Source organism: Eleutherodactylus coqui, chromosome 11 (genome assembly GCF_035609145.1).
Source record: "Eleutherodactylus coqui strain aEleCoq1 chromosome 11, aEleCoq1.hap1, whole genome shotgun sequence".
Lineage (NCBI taxonomy): Eukaryota > Metazoa > Chordata > Amphibia > Anura > Eleutherodactylidae > Eleutherodactylus > Eleutherodactylus coqui.
In genome coordinates, this window is record NC_089847.1 from 135,115,132 (window position 1) to 135,136,453 (window position 21,322).

The following is a 21,322-nucleotide window of genomic DNA, read 5'->3' on the forward strand; positions in this document are numbered from 1 at the left end:
ATAGAGTATTGTATTAGAATGCTCTAGCATTTCAAAATACGAAAGAGTGCATGAGCTATGAGGAGTGGAGTATGCAAGTTATGAGAAGGCGAGCTATGAAAGAGCAAGATATGAGAACAAGATAGCGAGCGTAAGCTATGTGTGTGATGGTGAGCAAGTGTGCAAGCTATGAGAGCGAGAGTGCAAGCTATGTGAGAGCAAGCTATGAAAGTGAGCAAGCTATGAGACAGTGAGAGCACAAGCTATAAGAGTGTGAGCTATGAGAATGAGAGCGAGCACAAGCTTTAAGAGATGGAGCATGCAAGCTATGAAAAGGTGAGCTATGAAAATGAAAGAGAAAACTATGAGAGTAAGAATGCGAGCTATGAAAATAGGAGAATGAGCATGAGCTAGCAAGCTACGCAAGAGTGAAATATGCGATAGCATGAGCTATGAGAACAAGATAGCAAGCACGACCTATGAGTGTGATTGTAAGCTATGTGAGCAAGCATGCAAGCTATGAGAGCAAGAGTGCAATCTATGCGAGAGTGAGCTATGAGAGTGAGAAAGCTACGAGACAGCAAGTACAAGAGCAGGTCTAAGCTATGAGAGTGCAAGCTATGAGGGCACAATCTATGTAAGAGTGAACCAGGAGAACAAGCGTGAAGTATGAGTGTGAGTGCGAGCTATGTGAGCAAGCAAGAAAACTATAAGCACAAGAACACAAGCTATGCGAACGTGAGCTATGAGACAGCGAGCTATGAAACAGCAAGAGCACAAGATATGAAAGTTTGAGTTATGAGAATAGGAGGGTGAGCATGAGCTATGAGAGAACGAGCTATGCTAGAGCACGACCTATGAGAACAAGATAGCGAGTGTGAGCTATGAGTGTGATCGTGAGCTATGCAAGCAAGCCTGCAAGCTATGAAAGTGACAGTGCAAGCTATGCGAAAGCGAGCGATGAGACAGCAAGAGCACAAGCTCTGAGAACAAAATAGTGAGCATAAGTTATGAGTGTTATTGTGAGCTATGTGAGCAATCAGCAAGCTACGAGTGCAAGACTGCAATCTATGTGAGAGTGAGTTATGAGAGTGAGTTATGAGAGTGAGTGAGCTATGGGACAGCAAGAACAAGAGCAAGTGTAAGCTATGAGAGTACAAACTATGAGGGCGCAAGTTATGCAAGAGCAAGCTAGGAGAACAAGAGAGCAAACATGAGCTATGAGTGTAAGTGTGAGCTATAGCAGCAAACAAGAAAACAGCACGAGAGTGAAACTATGCGAACGTGAGTTATGAGAGAGTGAGTAGGAGACAGCGAGAGCACAAGTCATAAGAACAGGAGAGCAAGCATGAGCTATGAGAGAGTGAGCTACAAGAGAGCAAGCTACGCTAGAGCACGACCTATGAGAACAAGATAGTGAGCATAAGCTATGAGTTTGATCGCGAGCTATGTGAGCAAGTGTGCAACCTATGAGTGTGACAGCGCAAGCTATGTGAGAGAGTTATGAGACTAGAAGAGCACACGTTATGAGAGTGCGAGCTATGAGAACAGAGGAGTGAGCATAAGCTACAAGAGAGCAAATGTGCAAGAGCAAGAAAGCAAAATGAGAGCGAGCTATGAGTAAGTAAGCGCACTGTGAGGGAGAGCTGAGAGAGAAAGAGAGAGAGAGAGGGTCCAAAGTGATGAGGGAGCGCTAGATAGATTTTGCCTGATAATTGTCCCAGCTTCTGTCTATTCTTTCCCGGGCTCCATGCATCGCAGTCTTGGCAGGCAAGCGGAGGCCGTGACACGTCCCCTGAACAGCAGCGAGGGGCTGAGATTTCATGCTCATTACGCACACTGGACCCCACTCTGGTGGTCTTTAATGTCCTATTCTTAGGGATGTAAATGAGAAACAACAAAACCCATGCAGCAGTTTAGATTGGCCCGTACTGGCACTAATTTGTCTCCTGTTAACAATCGCACAATTCTGCTGGAGACGTTCGGATTTGCCATATTTCCTGCTTTTTTCTCACGCACCGTTTCGAGCATTATAAATACCAGATGTTGCGCTGTTCTCAGTGATATCGCAGGGTAATAACAGTGAGGTCACCCAGTCCAGCGGGCAGGGCAGATTAGAGTTAGCTGATGATGTCACAGAGTGGGGGCAGTGAGATCATAGAACCAGGGAAGCAGACAATCTGTGACTGGATGGTGATGTCACTGTACACAATAAATGTAGGAGGTTAGACTGTGATTAGACAGCGATGTCATAGATTAAGTACAGTGAGATCAGAAAATCTATGGAGCAGGTCAGTCTGTTTGGATGATGTCACAGTGTGAGGGCATTGATGTCACAGTCCATGGAGCAGGCTAGTCAGTGATTGGATGATGTCAGTGCTGGAGGGTGGTGATGTCACAGTCCATAGAACAGGTTACTTGGCGATTGGATGATGATATCATAGTGATGTTGAGTTGTTGCCTGGACGGCTGACAGGTGCCAAAGATTTTTTTTTTACCTGCGATTAATATGGCCAGTAAAAAAAACAAAAAAAAAACAGCTGGGCAGCAACCTGCTACCCCTCTAAGGTCTCGCAGGCTGCCGTCTACCCCTCTAAGGTCTCGCAGGCTGCCGTCTTCGGTCATCTCATGGCAGCGGCGCCCCTGATATAAATACTTGCGTTTTCACAACTCAATAAGATCTTTAAAGAATATCTATCAATTTATCTGGAGGGAAGAGTTTTTTTCTGTTTTTTTTTAATAAACTAAACACAAGAATAAGGTGGGGAGATCAGAGGGAATGCAGAAGGAAATAGATCTCTCTCTCATATCTATCCATCTCTCATTTATTTCTACCTCATATCTATCATTTACTTCATAGTTATCTCTTGATCACATATCTATCCATTCGGCATCTCTCTGCACGTAATTATATATTTACTTTTAGGAAAGGCATATTTTTATCATTTAAAAAGCGTACCATGTTCTCTACCGCCGGTTCTCCTTACCCTTTGTTCTCCTTACTCATTTGTTGCTGTTTGCACCCTGTTTCATGACTGTAAGTTCTGATTTTTAGGTGGTCTTCCCAATTTTTCTGTTGCTCTACTGTTTGCTATCCACTATTAGGGAGGGGCGTCTAGCAAGCTTAGCATTCTGCCAGTAATTCCCTGTCTTGACTTCCTTGCCTTTACTTCCCATGCTGCATTGCATTGTCTCTGGTCCAATCAGCAGGGGAAAATACCTAAATGCCCACCCCTCTGCTGTTTCAGGACTATTGTAAAAATCAAGCTTTCAAAGATATTCTGACCAAATGGTTAGTAAACCCACTATAATGTATATGATGTAGACACACACTCTCAGGCTTTCACAGCAGGATAGGGAAAGTTTGAGAAGATCATTATCCCAGTGTTTGCAGATCTGTCAGCCTGCAGTCTGTGAGTGCACGGGAGCCGACTCTGAAGATAGCCCCTCCCCCTGTTGCTGTAAATGTCCAGTGTCCTTGTTACTAAGAAAGCTCTGTAACTAATGACAGAGAGTGGATTGCAGAGAAGCTGGAAGGGAGACCCCTAGTGGCAGCCACTTCAAACATAATCTAAAGTGGTAAAGCAACAAAACTTTCAATTCAAGTAAACCACAGAAATGATGAGACTAACACAAGCTAGTAGATGAGCAGAAGTTGTCTGTAAGGTTAGTGCCCCTTTAAGGCTCTGTTCACATCTGAATTAAAGGATACGTTCTGAGCCTCTAGCGCAGATCTAGCATAAAATCTCAAATGACATAATGTAGCTGGCATACTGGAAGCTGGATGGACCCCATTACAGTCAGTAGGGTCCGTCCGGCACTTCAGTTTTTTTCTGTTGTTCGGCCCATTGATTGGGGGGCTGAAAAATGGAAAACATTCACACTGGTGTGAAATCAGCCTTATTGCACGTACTTTACAATATAGCTTCCCTTAAACTGTCGGTGTTTTAATATTCATCATTAATACAAATAAGAATGAATCTGCACAGCTGGAATGATAATGGCTTTTCTTTCTAAACCTTTATGATATGAGGGGCTCATTCACACCAGCATTACACCCCCAGGGGGGATTTCTCTGTTCAGTATTTGGATCAAACCGAATTAAATGTTTCAATTTTTTCCTCATTGCTTTCAATGGTTTTTTTTAAAAAAAAGGTTTCCGTTTGCGTTTATTCTGATTGTTCTGTTTAAAAAAAAAAAAGCCAAACAGTTCAGTCTGCAGCGCTATTTCTTCCACTTAAAAAATAGAAGCCGAGCGGAAACCTTTGCCTTTTTTTTTTTTAATCTATTAAAATCAATGAGGGGAAAAAAAGAAAACATTTAATTCTGTGTTTCTGTTCCAAAAAGGGAACAGAGAAATAAAAATCCCCAATAGAGGGGTAACGCTGGTGGGAACGAGCCAATAGCAAAACAGAAAAAGGACCAAATTAATGATATTTCAATCCGTTTTATTCCTTCTGTAACAGGTATCACTTGGTAGATTAGATACATTTGTATGGTTTGTATTATATTTACAGCACCTAGATGTATTTGCTTGTATTTCTATTCTATGGGACACTCAAATTGTCTCCTTTATGTTTCTCTGCCTTTTCGACTTTTTGTGTGGTTTTTAATATTTTTTTATGCGTTATATACTATGTATCATTATTATACCCCATGTATTATTAGATACTATGTATCATTATTATACCCCCATGTATTATTAGATACTATGTATCATTATTATACCCCATGTATTATTAGATACTATGTATCATTATTATACCCCATGTATTATTAGATACTATGTATCATTATTATACCCCATGTATTATTAGATACTATGCATCATTATTATACCCCCATGTATTATTAGATACTATGCATCATTATTATACCCCCATGTATTATTAGATACTATGTATCATTATTATACCCCCATGTATTATTAGATACTATGTATCATTATTATACCCCATGTATTATTAGATACTATGTATCATTATTATACCCCCATGTATTATTAGATACTATGTATCATTATTATACCCCCATGTATTATTAGATACTATGTATCATTATTATACCCCATGTCTTATTAGATACTATGCATCATTATTATACCCCCATGTATTATTAGATACTATGTATCATTATTATACCCCATGTATTATTAGATACTATGTATCATTATTATACCCCATGTATTATTAGATACTATGCATCATTATTATACCCCATGTATTATTAGATACTATGCATCATTATTATACCCCATGTATTATTAGATACTATGTATCATTATTAAACCCCATGTATTATTAGATACTATGTATCATTATTATACCCCATGTATTATTAGATAATATGCATCATTATTATACCCCCATGTATTATTAGATACTATGTATCATTATTAAACCCCATGTATTATTAGATACTATGTATCATTATTATACCACATGTATTATTAGATACTATGCATCATTATTATACCCCATGTATTATTAGATACTATGTATCATTATTATACCCCATGTATTATTATTATACCCCATGTATTATTAGATACTATGTATCATTATTATACCCCCATGTATTATTAGATACTATGTATCATTATTATACCCCCATGTATTATTAGATAATATGTATCATTATTAAACCCCATGTATTATTAGATACTATGTATCATTATTAAACCCCATGTATTATTAGATGCTATGTATCATTATTATACCCCATGTATTATTAGATACTATGTATCATTATTAAACCCCATGTATTATTAGATACTATGTATCATTATTATACCCCATGTATTATTAGATACTATGTATCATTATTATACCTCATGTATTACTAGATACTATGCATCATTATTATACCCCATGTATTATTAGATACTATGTATTATTATCATACCCCCATGTATTATTAGATACTATGTATCATTATTAAACCCCATGTATTATTAGATACTATGCATCATTATTATACCCCATGTATTATTAGATACTATGTATCATTATTATACCCCATGTATTATTAGATACTATGTATCATTATTATACCCCATGTATTATTAGATACTATGTATCATTATTAAACCCCATGTATTATTAGATACTATGTATCATTATTATACCCCATGTATTATTAGATACTATGCATCATTATTATACCCCATGTATTATTAGATACTATGTATCATTATTATACCCCATGTATTATTAGATACTATGTATCATTATTAAACCCTATGTATTATTAGATACTATGTATCATTATTAAACCCCATGTATTATTAGATACTATGTATCATTATTATACCCCATGTATTATTAGATACTATGCATCATTATTATACCCCATGCATTATTAGATACTATGTATCATTATTATACCCCCATGTATTATTAGATACTATGTATCATTATTAAACCCCATGTATTATTAGATACTATGTATCATTATTATACCCCATGTATTATTAGATACTATGCATCATTATTATACCCCATGTATTATTAGATACTATGTATCATTATTATACCCCATGTATTATTATTATACCCCATGTATTATTAGATACCATGTATCATTATTATACCCCCATGTATTATTAGATACCATGTATCATTATTATACCCCCATGTATTATTAGATACTATGTATCATTATTATACTCCATGTATTATTAGATACTATGTATCATTATTATACCCCATGTATTATTAGATACTATGTATCATTATTATACCCCATGTATTATTAGATACTATGTATCATTATTATACCCCATGTATTATTAGATACTATGTATCATTATTATACCCCATGTATTATTAGACACTATGCATCATTATTATACCCCATGTATTATTAGATACTATGCATCATTATTATACCCCCATGTATTATTAGATACTATGTATCATTATTAAACCCCATGTATTATTAGATACTATGTATCATTATTATACCACATGTATTATTAGATACTATGCATCATTATCATACCCCATGTATTATTAGATACTATGTATCATTATTATACCCCATGTATTATTATTATACCCCATGTATTATTAGATACTATGTATCATTATTATACCCCCATGTATTATTAGATACTATGTATCATTATTATACCCCCATGTATTATTAGATAATATGTATCATTATTAAACCCCATGTATTATTAGATACTATGTATCATTATTAAACCCCATGTATTATTAGATGCTATGTATCATTATTATACCCCATGTATTATTAGATACTATGTATCATTATTAAACCCCATGTATTATTAGATACTATGTATCATTATTATACCCCATGTATTATTAGATACTATGTATCATTATTATACCTCATGTATTACTAGATACTATGCATCATTATTATACCCCATGTATTATTAGATACTATGTATTATTATCATACCCCCATGTATTATTAGATACTATGTATCATTATTAAACCCCATGTATTATTAGATACTATGCATCATTATTATACCCCATGTATTATTAGATACTATGTATCATTATTATACCCCATGTATTATTAGATACTATGTATCATTATTAAACCCCATGTATTATTAGATACTATGTATCATTATTATACCCCATGTATTATTAGATACTATGCATCATTATTATACCCCATGTATTATTAGATACTATGTATCATTATTATACCCCATGTATTATTAGATACTATGTATCATTATTAAACCCCATGTATTATTAGATACTATGTATCATTATTAAACACCATGTATTATTAGATACTATGTATCATTATTATACCCCATGTATTATTAGATACTATGCATCATTATTATACCCCATGCATTATTAGATACTATGTATCATTATTATACCCCCATGTATTATTAGATACTATGTATCATTATTAAACCCCATGTATTATTAGATACTATGTATCATTATTATACCCCATGTATTATTAGATACTATGCATCATTATTATACCCCATGTATTATTAGATACTATGTATCATTATTATACCCCATGTATTATTATTATACCCCATGTATTATTAGATACTATGTATCATTATTATACCCCATGTATTATTAGATACTATGCATCATTATTATACCCCATGTATTATTAGATACTATGTATCATTATTATACCCCATGTATTATTATTATACCCCATGTATTATTAGATACTATGTATCATTATTATACCCCCATGTATTATTATATACCATGTATCATTATTATACCCCCATGTATTATTAGATACTATGTATCATTATTATACTCCATGTATTATTAGATACTATGTATCATTATTATACCCCATGTATTATTAGATACTATGTATCATTATTATACCCCATGTATTATTAGATACTATGTATCATTATTATACCCCATGTATTATTAGATACTATGCATCATTATTATACCACATGTATTATTAGATACTATGTATCATTATTATACCCCCATGTATTATTAGATACTATGTATCATTATTATACCCCCATGTATTATTAGATACTATGTATCATTATTATACCCCATGTATTATTTGATACTATGTATCATTATTATACCCCATGTATTATTAGATACTATGTATCATTATTATACCCCCATGTATTATTAGATACTACGTATGTATCATTATTATACCCCATGTATTATTAGATACTATGTATCATTATTATACCTCCATGTATTATTAGATACTATGTATCATTATTATACCCCATGTATTATTAGATACTATGCATTATTATTATACCCCCATGTATTATTAGATACTATGTATCATTATTATACCCCATGTATTATTAGATACTATGTATCATTATTATACCCCATGTATTATTAGATACTATGTATCATTATTACAGACATCGTGTTATATTTAGATACATTTCTAATGCGATGTAATGTGTTCCTGGGTATTCTTCACATTCTCCTTAAAGGCTCGTTTACAGTCACCTGCGCTATTTGTTCCATTTGAAAAATAGAAATGAAACTGAACGGAAGTTAATAGAAATGAATGGAAATATTTCAATTTTTAATGAAAACCCATTGAAATCAGAAGGGAACAAATTCCGTTTTATTTCTATTTCTCTCTTTCTCTAATAGAAGAGATATGGAAACAACTAATTGACTCAAACACCAGCCTAAACGGGCCCTAAATTGTCTTTTTACATTTGTTTGTCCTTTGGATTTTTTTGTGTGGCTTTTAATACAATTATTTTCTTTTTTATATACTATGTATGAGTATATACAATAAATTATTATTACAGACCATGACATACCTGTTTCCCTGAAAATAAGACCTACCCCGAAAAGGTAGTGTTTTAATTAAATACATTTCCATTGTCATTTAATGTGTTCTTTTTGTGTACTCTTCATGTCACTCCTTAAATTCGCCACTCTGGCGAAAACATATTTCCACAATTTTCCCTGCCCCCTCACCTAATACCCTGTCATACTTTGGAGGTGTCCTCTTTATACTGCAGCCACTTCCATGCAGTACAGCCCCCTGTCTGATGCTTATCAGGCCCCATCTTGAATGTGAGATTTTTTTCCTTGCCTGCTGGGGGCAGTAGGGGGTACAATTAAAACTATCCTCCCAGCAGACAAAATGCTATAGCCTCAGCTAATGTAGTGCTGATGCATCATGGGATTGATGTGAAACTGAAAGAAAAAAAGCAAGGGAAGTGGCTGCAGTACACAGAGTAGACCTCCAGAGTGTAAGAGGCAAACCGGTGAAGGGGGCAGGGATGAAAAAATGTATTTTCGCCAGAGTGGCCCTTTAACCCTTTCCAATCCACTGTCTGATGTCTGAAGACATTCTGATTGAAGACTGTACAGCTCCGATGTCAGAAGACGTCCGGCAGGGTATTGTTACTGTATATTACTGGCCGCTTTGTTGTCGGGGGCCTCTCCAGCATGTCCCATACCGCAGTACTGGCTCTAGCCAGCAGATGGCGCCATTGTATAATGGCAGTAAGAGAATGCCTCCTAGGAAAGCCTGAATCCAAAATTGGATGGCAAAGGGTTAAGGAGTGATGTGAAGAATACACAAAAAGAACACATTAAATGGCAGTGGAAATGTATCTAAATATATAAAAAAGTCTGTAATAATGATACATATGTTATAATGAAGAAACATAGTATATAAGGATGATGCATTGTAAATAATTGTATTAAACGCCACCCCAAAAAATGGACAAACAAATGTAAGAAGACAATTTGAGGAGTGATGTGAGGAAAACACCGAAACACAACACTAAATGGCATTAGAAATGTATCTAAATGTAACACACAATGTCACAGTCAGCAATAATGATATATAGTAAATAATTCAGAAAATGTATTAAAAACCGCACAAAAAATTAAAAAGCAGAGAAACGCAAAGGAGACATTATCTTCTGTATTTATCTAAATAAGCTACAGACTATAAGTATACAGTCAGGAGGATGAGCTGTGATCTCCTCTATTATATCTGTGTGACAGGAGCCATGGGATCATCAGCAGTAACCATGACAGGAGTGTCTATGTCTCCCTCTAGGCTGGTACTGAGGTAGATCTACATAACAGCCGGTCAGAACTGAGATCACATGACCATCTAAGGAGAAGGAGGTCGGGAGTCTTGGGCAAAAATGAACAACTAACCAAGGTAACTCTGGCTCCCTTCTACATACTGGGGGATAGCTACACAACGAATGAATAAACAAAAAATCACTGAAGTGGCCCTTTAAATTGTCTCTATACATTTCTTTGTTCTTTAGGGCAGGCTCGTAATTTAATAGTGTATTACATGGTGAATAAAGTCAATGAAAGTACATTCCATTCACACTTGTGTATATACATTGTTTATAATACGCGCATAAAAAAGAACCCAAAATGTTCTATTTTACCACATATTACGTGTGATAGAGCCCTATTGTTGTCTATGGGCATGTAATAAACGCTGTAGATACACAATTCCATTGTGAATGTGCTGTGTTTATACGCAACGTATAAAATCGCTGCCATACGTGGTGATTGGTCGCCTCATACAGCGGTAAGACACGGCGTTATACAACCTGAGCGTATTGTGTGTTGTTGGTAGATTTATTCCATGCTCATACTGTATATCACTATACACTGTGTATCATCATTATATACTATGTATCGTTCTTACTGATTGTGACATTGTCATTCAGTTCGATACATTTCCATTGCCATCTAATGTGTTCTTTCTGTGTATTCTTCATGTCGCTCCCTAAATTGTCTCTTTTTAATTTGTTTGCCCTTCGGATTTCTTTTTTTCCGAATGGAATGGCTGTGGTAAAATGTATCTTGTGTCCGAGGTGCAATAATCTGCACTTTGTATTCCGTGCATTAATCTGCAGTGTAATTAGGTTTGTACAATGATTTAATAGTCGGGCTAATGCTCAGCAGCTTCAGTTCACTCCCGGGTGATGTAAACAACACAAGAAAGTTTCTTCAACTCTGCCAGGCCTGAAAATATTTCTTGTAGAGAAAGAAGATGGATGGAGCTTTGTAAGATGCGACTTGGCAGCAGCTTGTTAAGCGTAAATCCTTCTTTGGAAGGTTTAGCTAATCTGAATAAATTCAATTTCAAAATCCTTCCTTGATCTAAGCTTGCTTAAGCTCCCATCCTGGCCTGAAGACCCTCGGGGTCACCCCCAGTAACAAAAGCTCCCGGCCAAATCTACTGTTGCTACCTCAGTGCAGAAAATCTATAGGTTTATCGGGGACAGCGGCCTGAGCGCTATGGATACTTTCTGCTAAATGAAGTTCACTTACCACCCAAGAGACAGAGATGTCATTCTTAGTTTTACCGACCCGTCGCCCATATGATGGCCATTAGAAGGAGCCATCAGTCCACATTGATTTACAGATCAAATCAAATCAAACGGGAAAGTACCAAAAGCATCTCACAGCCCGCCTGGTGCTGCAAGTGAGCGCGGTTCATCATGAATGACTTGAGGAGTACAAAGTTTACAAAGTGAGGCTGCTGTTTACTCATAGCACAGGAATCAGGGTGCAGGGTTAACTTAAGGGGGTGACATTCTTGACAATTGCCCAAGTCCCCTATTTTCTTGCAACCCCCTTAAAAACGGGCCCCCCAGGATGATCCTCAGTTAACCATTGACCCACTCCACTCCCCTAGACCACCAAGAGATGTTAACCACTTCAGTGCCTTAAGGCCCTTTTACATGGCCTGACTATTGGGTCCGAATGTTCAGCTTGATGTTAATTCACCCAATCATCAAAAAAGGCCCAATCATCTGCTGACAAATAAACAAATCCTCATTTTTCATCTTTGAAACGTGGGAGCGCTCCAGAGGATAGGAGAAGAGAGGGGTGGGGGAGGGTGAAAGAAGAAGGAGGGTGAGATAACTAAAACAAACTCACCCGACGACACTGGGCCAATAGAGAAAAAAAGGCACCGCTTCGTCACAATCCAAGGTGGCGTGTAGCTTCCATTAATGTATGAAGTTTTCCGCCAGGATCCGAAAGAGATAGCCAACCCTGGTCAAGTGAAGACATCATCCAGAGAGCGTCATGGTAGATTCCAGAGGTGAAAAACGTAACCACAGAATATGGAGGAGGAGCAGCAATGTAAAGCAAAAGTTACCAGCGCTCCAGTGCGGGTATAATGAGGCACAGAATAATGCATGCTTGAGAAGGGCCTGTTATCAGGCCGAAACGCGTCGCATGTTAATAAAACCATTTCCTTGCTGCACCTGTGATAATTGCCTGCATTCTGGGATTTAGGGGTGCCGTTCACAAGGCACCCTTGTGAAGTAAGTGGAATTTTTTCTACAACTATATCTGCATTATTCTGTGCCTCATTATACCCGCACTGGGGCGCTGGTAACTTTTGCTTTACTTTGCTGCATTTTTCATCTTTGATAGTGAGAAAAAGGTGGAGCAAACCCAAATGTATGTCAATGGATGCCGTGCCTGGATGGCAGGAGTTGGACTGCTAGACTGAAATGGTCAACGTTAGTCCAGATGTTGTGGAGCTACTGCCCAACCAAATGATGCCTCGCTGAAAGCAGGGCATGGTATGACATGGGGTGCGGAGGCAAAATCGGGGGCTACTGTCCTACTTAAAAAAAAAATATATCTTTGAAGAAAAATATATATTTTCTACCGCCATCTTCTGGCCGCCATAACTTTTTTAGTTTTCCGTGACGTAGTTGTGTGAGGGCTTGTTTTTTGCGGGATGTCCTGTAGTTTCTATCGTTAGTATTTGGGAGTACACATGACTTTTTGATCATTTTTTCATTACATTTTTTTCTTGGAGACAGGGTGACCAAAAAAGTGTAAGTCTGGCATTGTGTATTTTTTTTTTCCCGACGACGGTCATCATGCAGGATAGATAATGTGTTACTTTGATAGATCGGACGTTTATAGACTCAGCAATACCCAATATGCTTTTTTTTTTTTATTATTTTGAGTTTTATTATAAATATTGCAGTTTTTTCTTTACTTTATTACTTTTTTTCAATAATCAATACAATTTTTTCACTTTTACATTTTCTTAGTTCTTGCAGTGGACCTGAACTTGTGATTATTTAATCCTGCAGTATAATGCAGTACCATAGTATTACATTATACTGTGATCTGATAGGCATGGCTTAATAGGCAATCCACAATGGCAGCCCTTGGAGCATCCAGAATGCCCCTGACTGTACCCTGTGATTTCATAATAGGGGGTGGGTGAGACTCTGATCGGGACCCCGGAACTCTGATCGTGGCATTAAAATACCATTGTCTGAACTGAAAGCAGCATTTAAGAGGTTAACAGCTGCGATCAGCGTTAGCGTGTCTTTAACAGCCGACACCTGCCTTTGTATGGAACCCTGACCCCCAACTCCTATTCCCACTCCATATAATCCCAAACCTCCAAGACGAACGGGATTAAAATCGGCGCACAGAGAGATCTGTATCTTATGTACTACAGTGTGGATTCCAATTGAATTCAATGGATCGTAAAACACAGGTTATGGATAGAGATGAGCGAGTAGTGCCTTAGCCGAGTATCTCCCCGCTCGTCTCTAAAGATTCGGGGGCCGGCGGGGAGCGGCGGGGGAGAGCGGGGAGGAACGGAGGGGAGATCTCTCTCTCCCTCTCTCCCGCCCGCTCTCCCCTGCTCCCCGCCGCAACTCACCTGTCACCGGCGCCGGCCCCCGAATCTTTAGAGACAAGCGGGGAGATACTCGGCTAAGGCACCACTCCCTCATCTCTAGTTATGGACCCTGATGCAGATTTTGGTGTAAAAGTCACAACAATATCGCTCCACGCGATGGGACCTCCAGCTAAACGCACAATTTCTGCAGCAGAAAATCTGCTGCGAATTTCAGCGCGGATCACGTCAAAAAGTATATCTCCATGCAACACTTGAATTTTGATGCAGATTTTGATGTGATTTGACCCCCTTATAGATCGCACTGAAACTTCACTGCATAAATTGATATGCGAACCTCACGTCTATTTGCACTGCAGATTTTCCGCAACATTTCCGCCCCAAGTGACGGTACCGCCACTGATACCGCCATACCACCGGTACCGCCACTGATACCGCCATACCACCGGTACCGCCATTGATATCTCGCCTTTTTAGGCTTTGCAGCTCCCCTCACTGGACCAATTGATTTGACCCGACAGTAATTACTAGAAATTGAATTCTAATAATTAGATTGCGAGCTCATCTGCCAACTCTCGCCGGACATCCCCATCGCACGGCTCCCCCCAGTCTATAATCATGGCTTTGACCTGCCCAGTACATAGCAGAGCGGACGTGTGAGGAGTAGCAGAAAGTGAATTAGTTCAGCAAACTCTGGAGTAAAGGCTCTGACATCGACGACAACACAAACTTCTGCACAGATGTCACCAAAAAGACTTCCAACAACACAAAAAACTCTTGCGTAGCTGACAGGCCGACAATCCTGCGGCATATTGTAGCCAGCGCAGAGCGTGCTGCATTGGGCATGAATTAGGAGCAGGGTCTAAATGACTTTGAGATTAGCTGGAACAGATGGAGAGGTCACAGTTGAACAACTTTACACAGGGACATAAAGGCCGAGCTGGAGTTGAGTTCATTGCCTCCGACAGATACTGTCAATCAAATGGGGACACTTTCAGTTAACCAGCAGCCCCTTGTTTGTAAAGAATCTCCCCCTCCCTCCCCTCCGCTGCATTGTGGAGCATTGACTGCAGTTTATCTGTTATATGTCAAGCAGAAGCGATACTCTTAGTTAGCGGAGCGCCCAGTGAGACAATTGCTGCTGAATTATTGTCTTTCTATATGTTAATATCTTATTAACACTTAGGAAGTGGGGGCAGAGACTCCTATACAAACCGCCCTATTCTCAATCGAAAAATAGAATTTAAGCCAACAGCTCCCTGGAAGTCATCAGGTCACCGGGCACATTCAATGGGGTCAACTTTTTGGGGTGAATTGAAGTAATTTACACCGATGGAAACCTAGAGAGAGTTTATTTTATGGAAGAGCATTCCGTCTGTTAATCTGTATTTAGCAATGACTTTAAGGGAATGTTAAAGGCAATGTGTCAGCAGAGGATGGGCTGCAGTGTAAATCATGGTAAACATTTATAACGAAGTTAATGATTTTTTTTTACATTGTCTATGTCACGATTTATTTTAAAAGATAAGCTTAAAATCCTGCAGTTCTCCTATTGGACACTAAGGGCGCTCTCACATGGGCGAGTTTTGTCTCCGTATTACGTGCATCTTTTTTACGATACGCAATATGCAGCGAATACACGTTTGCGGTGTATTTTATGCACCCATAGTCTATAAAGCGTGTGATACACACCAAAATAGGACATGCGTTTTTTTTTCACACACATACATGTGAAAACTGCGGGTCTAAATAGCCCAATGTTATTCGATGGGCTTTTAGCATTGCACATAATATGCAGAGAAAACACGTCGTGGTAGGGAACCCTAAGACTAACCATAGTCTAACACTTCCTGATCTGTAGAGGAAACTTCTCAGCAGTCATCTCGTCATCATCACAGGCAGGATTACACTGAGAGGCGACACTTATATACATAACACAGGAGCCACCATTCACAACAGGTGATGCCACAGCTCACCTCCTTCCCCCTCCCTGCACACTGACAACTAAGCCTAATAACAGTCTGACACTTCCTGTTCTGTAGAGAAAACTTCTCAGCCATCATCTCATCATCATCACAGGCAGGATTACACTGATAGATGACACTTATATACATAACACGCAATCCGCCATTCACAATAGGTGATGTCACAGCTCACTTCCTCCCCCTCCCTGCACACTGACCACTAAGCCTAATAATAGTCTGACACTTCCTGTTCTATAGAGAAAACTTCTCTGCCGTCATCTCATCATCATCCCAGGCAGGATTACACTGAGAGGAGATACCTATATATAGATAACATAGGATCCACCATTCACAATAGGTGATGTCACAGCTCACCTCCTCCCCCTCCCTGCACACTGACCACTAAGCCTAATAATAGTCTGACACTTCCTGTTCTGTAGAGAAAACTTCTCAGCCATTATCTCATCATCATCACAGGCAGGATTACACTGAGAGGTGACACCTATATATAGATAACACAGGAGCCACCATTCACAATAGGTGATGTCACAGCTCACCTCCTCCCCCTCGCTGCACATTGACCACTAAGCCTAATAACAGTCTTACACTTCCTGTTCTGTAGAGAAAACTTCTCAGCCATCATCTCATCATCATCACAGGCAGGATTACACTGATAGATGACACATATACATAACACACAATCCGCCATTCACAATAGGTGATGTCACAGCTCACCTCCTCCTTATCCCTGCACACTGACCACTAAGCCTAATAATAGTCTGACACTTCCTGTTCTATAGAGAAAACTTCTCTGCCGTCATCTCATCATCATCCCAGGCAGGATTATACTGAGAGGTGACACCTATATACAGATAACACAGGAGCCACCATTCACAATAGGTGATGTCACAGCTCACCTCCTCCCCCTCCCTGCACATTGACCACTAAGCCTAATAACAGTCTTACACTTCCTGTTCTGTAGAGAAAACTTCTCAGCGGTCATCTCATCATCATCACAGGCAGGATTACACTGAGAGGCGACACCTATATGAGGATCCACTATTCACAATAGATGATGTCACAGCTCACCTCCTTCATGAAGAAGAGGATTCATGGCGCTGCTGAAGGACACGACTCCATTTGGTACAACACGTTTCAGTGTTGGATTGATACTGGAATTCTTTGTCTCAGTAAACCTGTTTACGGGCCGGTGTCCCATCGTTCAGCCGGTCCTCCCGCAGCGCCGACAATCCTCTTGTTCTCCTTCTTCACCAGCAGCATGGAGGGCCGGGTTGCTGGTCTGTCAAAGAAGGCAGCTGCCAGCTATGAGCATTTCACTGGGCTGTGCCAGCTGATCCGGGTACAACGTCCCTAACTTTGGCCTGAGGTGTCTGTTACTGCACTATGGAGCGTTTCCTTTTATATGTATTACTACTGTATATCCCACAAGGCTGCCGTAAAGCAAAGTGCTGAATGCTGTTGGCTGCAGCTCAGGCAAGATGGCCGTCCTGTAGTCATGTACAGATAAGATAGCCGCCCCCGTAGTCAAGTACAAACAAGATGGCCGCCACTGTCGTCATGTACAAACAAGATGGCTGCCCATGTAGTCATGTACAGACAAGATGGCTGTTCCTGTAGTCATGTACAAACAAGATGGCCCCCCTGTAGTCATGTACAGATAAGATAGCCGTCCCCGTAGTCATGTACAGACAAGATGGCCGCCCCTGGGTTTGAGGAAGGTCTATTACGACCGAAACGTTGCCGAAATTTTTGTAATGGGGAAATAAATTTTGTATTTTTCTACATTGCTGAATGCTGCCAGTCACTATTTTCTTTATCAAGATGGCCGCCCCTGTAGTCATGTACACACAAGATGGCTGCCCATGTAGTCATGTGCAGACAAAATATCTTTCCCCATAGTCATGTACAGACAAGATGGCTGCCATGCAGTCATGTACAAACAAGATGGCCATCCTGTAGTCATATACAGACAAGATGGCCGCCCCGTAGTCATGTACAGACAAGATGGCCCCCCTGTCGTCATGTACAGATAAGATGCCCAGTCCTGTAGTCATGTGCGGACAAGATAGCTGCCCTCATAGTCATGTACAGGCAAAATAGCTGCCCTCATAGTCATGTACAGACATGATGGCCGCCCCTGTAGTCATGTACAGACAAGATGGCCGCCCCTGTAGTCATGTACAGACAAGATGGCCGCCCCTGTAGTCATGTACAAACAAGATGGCTGCCCATGTAGTCATGTACATGTGTGTGAAATCGGACAAACTGGGGATTGGTGGGACCGCGCTACACATCGAAACTCTACTATCCAATTGATATGTCAAAAAGTGGAAATTGAGAAACCTTCCGGGATGCGCAGGACGGCGGCAGTTTCTTTTTAATTGAAGCTTTGGTCTTAGAGCTCGTTTATAGGGGCGTATTTGCACCCCGTGATCTTTGCGCCATGTAATACGCAGTGATAACGCTCTTCATTCCAACTGGTTTCTTCACACGTTCTTATTTTTTCATGAGATGTTCGATCACATGAAAAAATACTCGGCCTTTCCGATGTTGGTAAGTATTGCGCACCACAAGAGGCCATTGAAGCGATTGGGCTGGCGCAAATACACAGTTATTATGCAGATGAGTACTTTCTGCGTATTTGTACCCGTCTGCGCACTATTTGTGAGCATAAATATTTGCACGCACGAAAACCTGCGGGATTGGGTGAAATAATGACAGAAACTTCACATCAGTTGGGCTTTTATCGGGTTTTTTTCTTACGCGGTACGCAGACATACAAACACGCTCACGAACACGTGACATGCACATACACACGCAGTGAACATCTGTCTATTGGACATGCACCAAAATTGGAGACACCCGTGTGAGTGAGACCCGCGAGCGCCGCGTCACCGTAATCATGTGATGTGGCTCCACAACTCCACATACGGGATCCCACAGCGGAATCCGACCCCGCATCCGGCCGTGAACCCGCGTATCTGTCCGGATTCTTCATCTGCACTGTGAATGTGTCGGCCATTGTGCCGGCGCACATGACCAGTACAGATTATGCCACGCCGTCACCAGGCGAGGACACGGATCTCACTGCCTTTCCGCAATGATGGGCTGCGAGTCGGACGGCTTCCATTGACTTTAATGGGAGCCGTCCGCACGGAATCCGCCTAGAAATAAAGCATGCTGCGATTGTACCTCCACGAGCGAAAAACCGCAGTGGTTTTCCGCTCGAGGGCAGAAAAAAAACGCTGTTCGATGGATGCTATGGAAGGTATTTGCTGTGGAATCCGGAGATGGACGCCCAGATTCCGCGATGCAAATCCGTCCGTGTGCAAACAGGTGAAGAAGTCTGGTCTCATATAGCGGATTCCGACACTGAAGCGTCCGCGCAGAATCTTCCTGCAAAACTGCAGCAGAAATCTCCATCCATTCTGCCGTGGTCTCTGCCGCAGATCTTCACGTGGATTGTCCAGCTTCTCCACATGGATTTGTGCGGATCTGTGTCAGTAATCTGCAGATGGATTGTACCCATTGACAAGATTGGAGATTCGTGTAATAAGCCAGGGGCTTCTGCGGCGGTCTTACAGGCAGATGCAACACAGAATCTGCCCGGTGAACAAAAAGGAGCAGTTTGGGAATTTTTGGGTGAACGGACCCTCCAAAAACTTGTTCAACTCAAACACTGATCTCCAAAAGTGAGCCGGCACCTCCTGATGGGATACCCCTCAAATGTGCCACAATAAGCCCCCCGGGATAAAAGCTGCTATAAAGTGAGGATCTAACCGCGGATCAGCGGCATCAGGAAGAGATCTTTAATCTCCGGCACACAAGTGGCAAAGAACTGACTTCACCTGCAGGGAGGCAAAAAACCAAGGGGCAACAATTCCAGGGAGGGACGGTGGCGGCCCATCCTTGCCGCAGCTGTCAATCTTCCCATCAGAAACAGGGGAGCATTCAGCAGCTTCCTCTGTCCGCACCGCAAGCTGTTCACATCTCCGGAAAATCCAATGGGAGAAAGAAAAAAAAAAGTTTATGGAGGCGAGTAGGAGTTTATTCAACAATGTCTGAGGCCTTTCACAATCCCGAGTCAGGCCCTATAAGGGGGCAATGAAGCATGGGCTGGGAATTATCTCTGTTGGATGCCTACCTGTGACAGCCCCTCAAGAACGGCTCAGAGCCTCATTCAATAAACTGGGAACAATGCCTTAAGGGAGTCTATCATTCTGTATAGTGTTATCTTTAGCACTGAATGAAACAGAACTCCTCTCTTTCTGCCCCGTAGTCAGCACTATTTTAGGACCTAGTGGCACTTTTCAACCCTCTTTCAGCGCTTTTCAACAGGTTCACAAGGGCACGAAGAGCAGTATATAAAAAAGGCATAATAACCCCCGAGTGGAGAGCAGGAAAGAGCTGATGAAGTGAGCAGCCAAGCTTGAGCAACGAGAATAGATGAAAGTTCAGCCAAGAAAAAACACAAAACCGCCACAACTGCGGCCGCTGATCTATATAACGGGGCGGCTGCTGCAAGAAATGGGATACATTCAAGAGAGGAGAAAGGGGGGGGAAAAAACAAAAAACTTTTAGGCAGAATTCCATGAGCCATTTGTTAGAGAATTCAGGGTTTTATGAGCATTTACTTAAAAACAAAGAAAAACTCTTGATTCTTCCTCGTCTGTTAACAAATATTCTGCTCCGTTCTTCCATAGCCGAAACAAGAGCTTTGTGCTTCTCAGCGGGTTATCTATAAACATGAGGTTCTGGGGCACATTGTGATCACATGGTATAAGCCCAGTAGGCACTTTACCATGACTTCTTCTTTGTACTGGTTGTGGCACTGCATGGTGACTCCACCGCCACAACCCAGCTGCCCAACACCACAACTACTGCCAGGCTCTGTGCCACCCCACCCCACAGACACCGCGCCACAGCAACAGCTGCCACCGTTCAGCACCGCAGCATTCGAACAAGCCAGCCTGTAGCGCTTATTGTCCGTACTGTATGTTCCCAGGAACAGTCACAGGCCAGCTTCACACAGGCGGAAGCATATTTACGCGTGCATATGCGATGGGCATTGCGATTTTGCGTGTGTGTGCGTATTTTACTGTATTTTTCGTGTGCGCCTGCCCTGCATATTTTTTGCATATGAAAAACCCACAAGCATGCTCCCAATGGGCAATTATATCTCATGTGCTATTTTT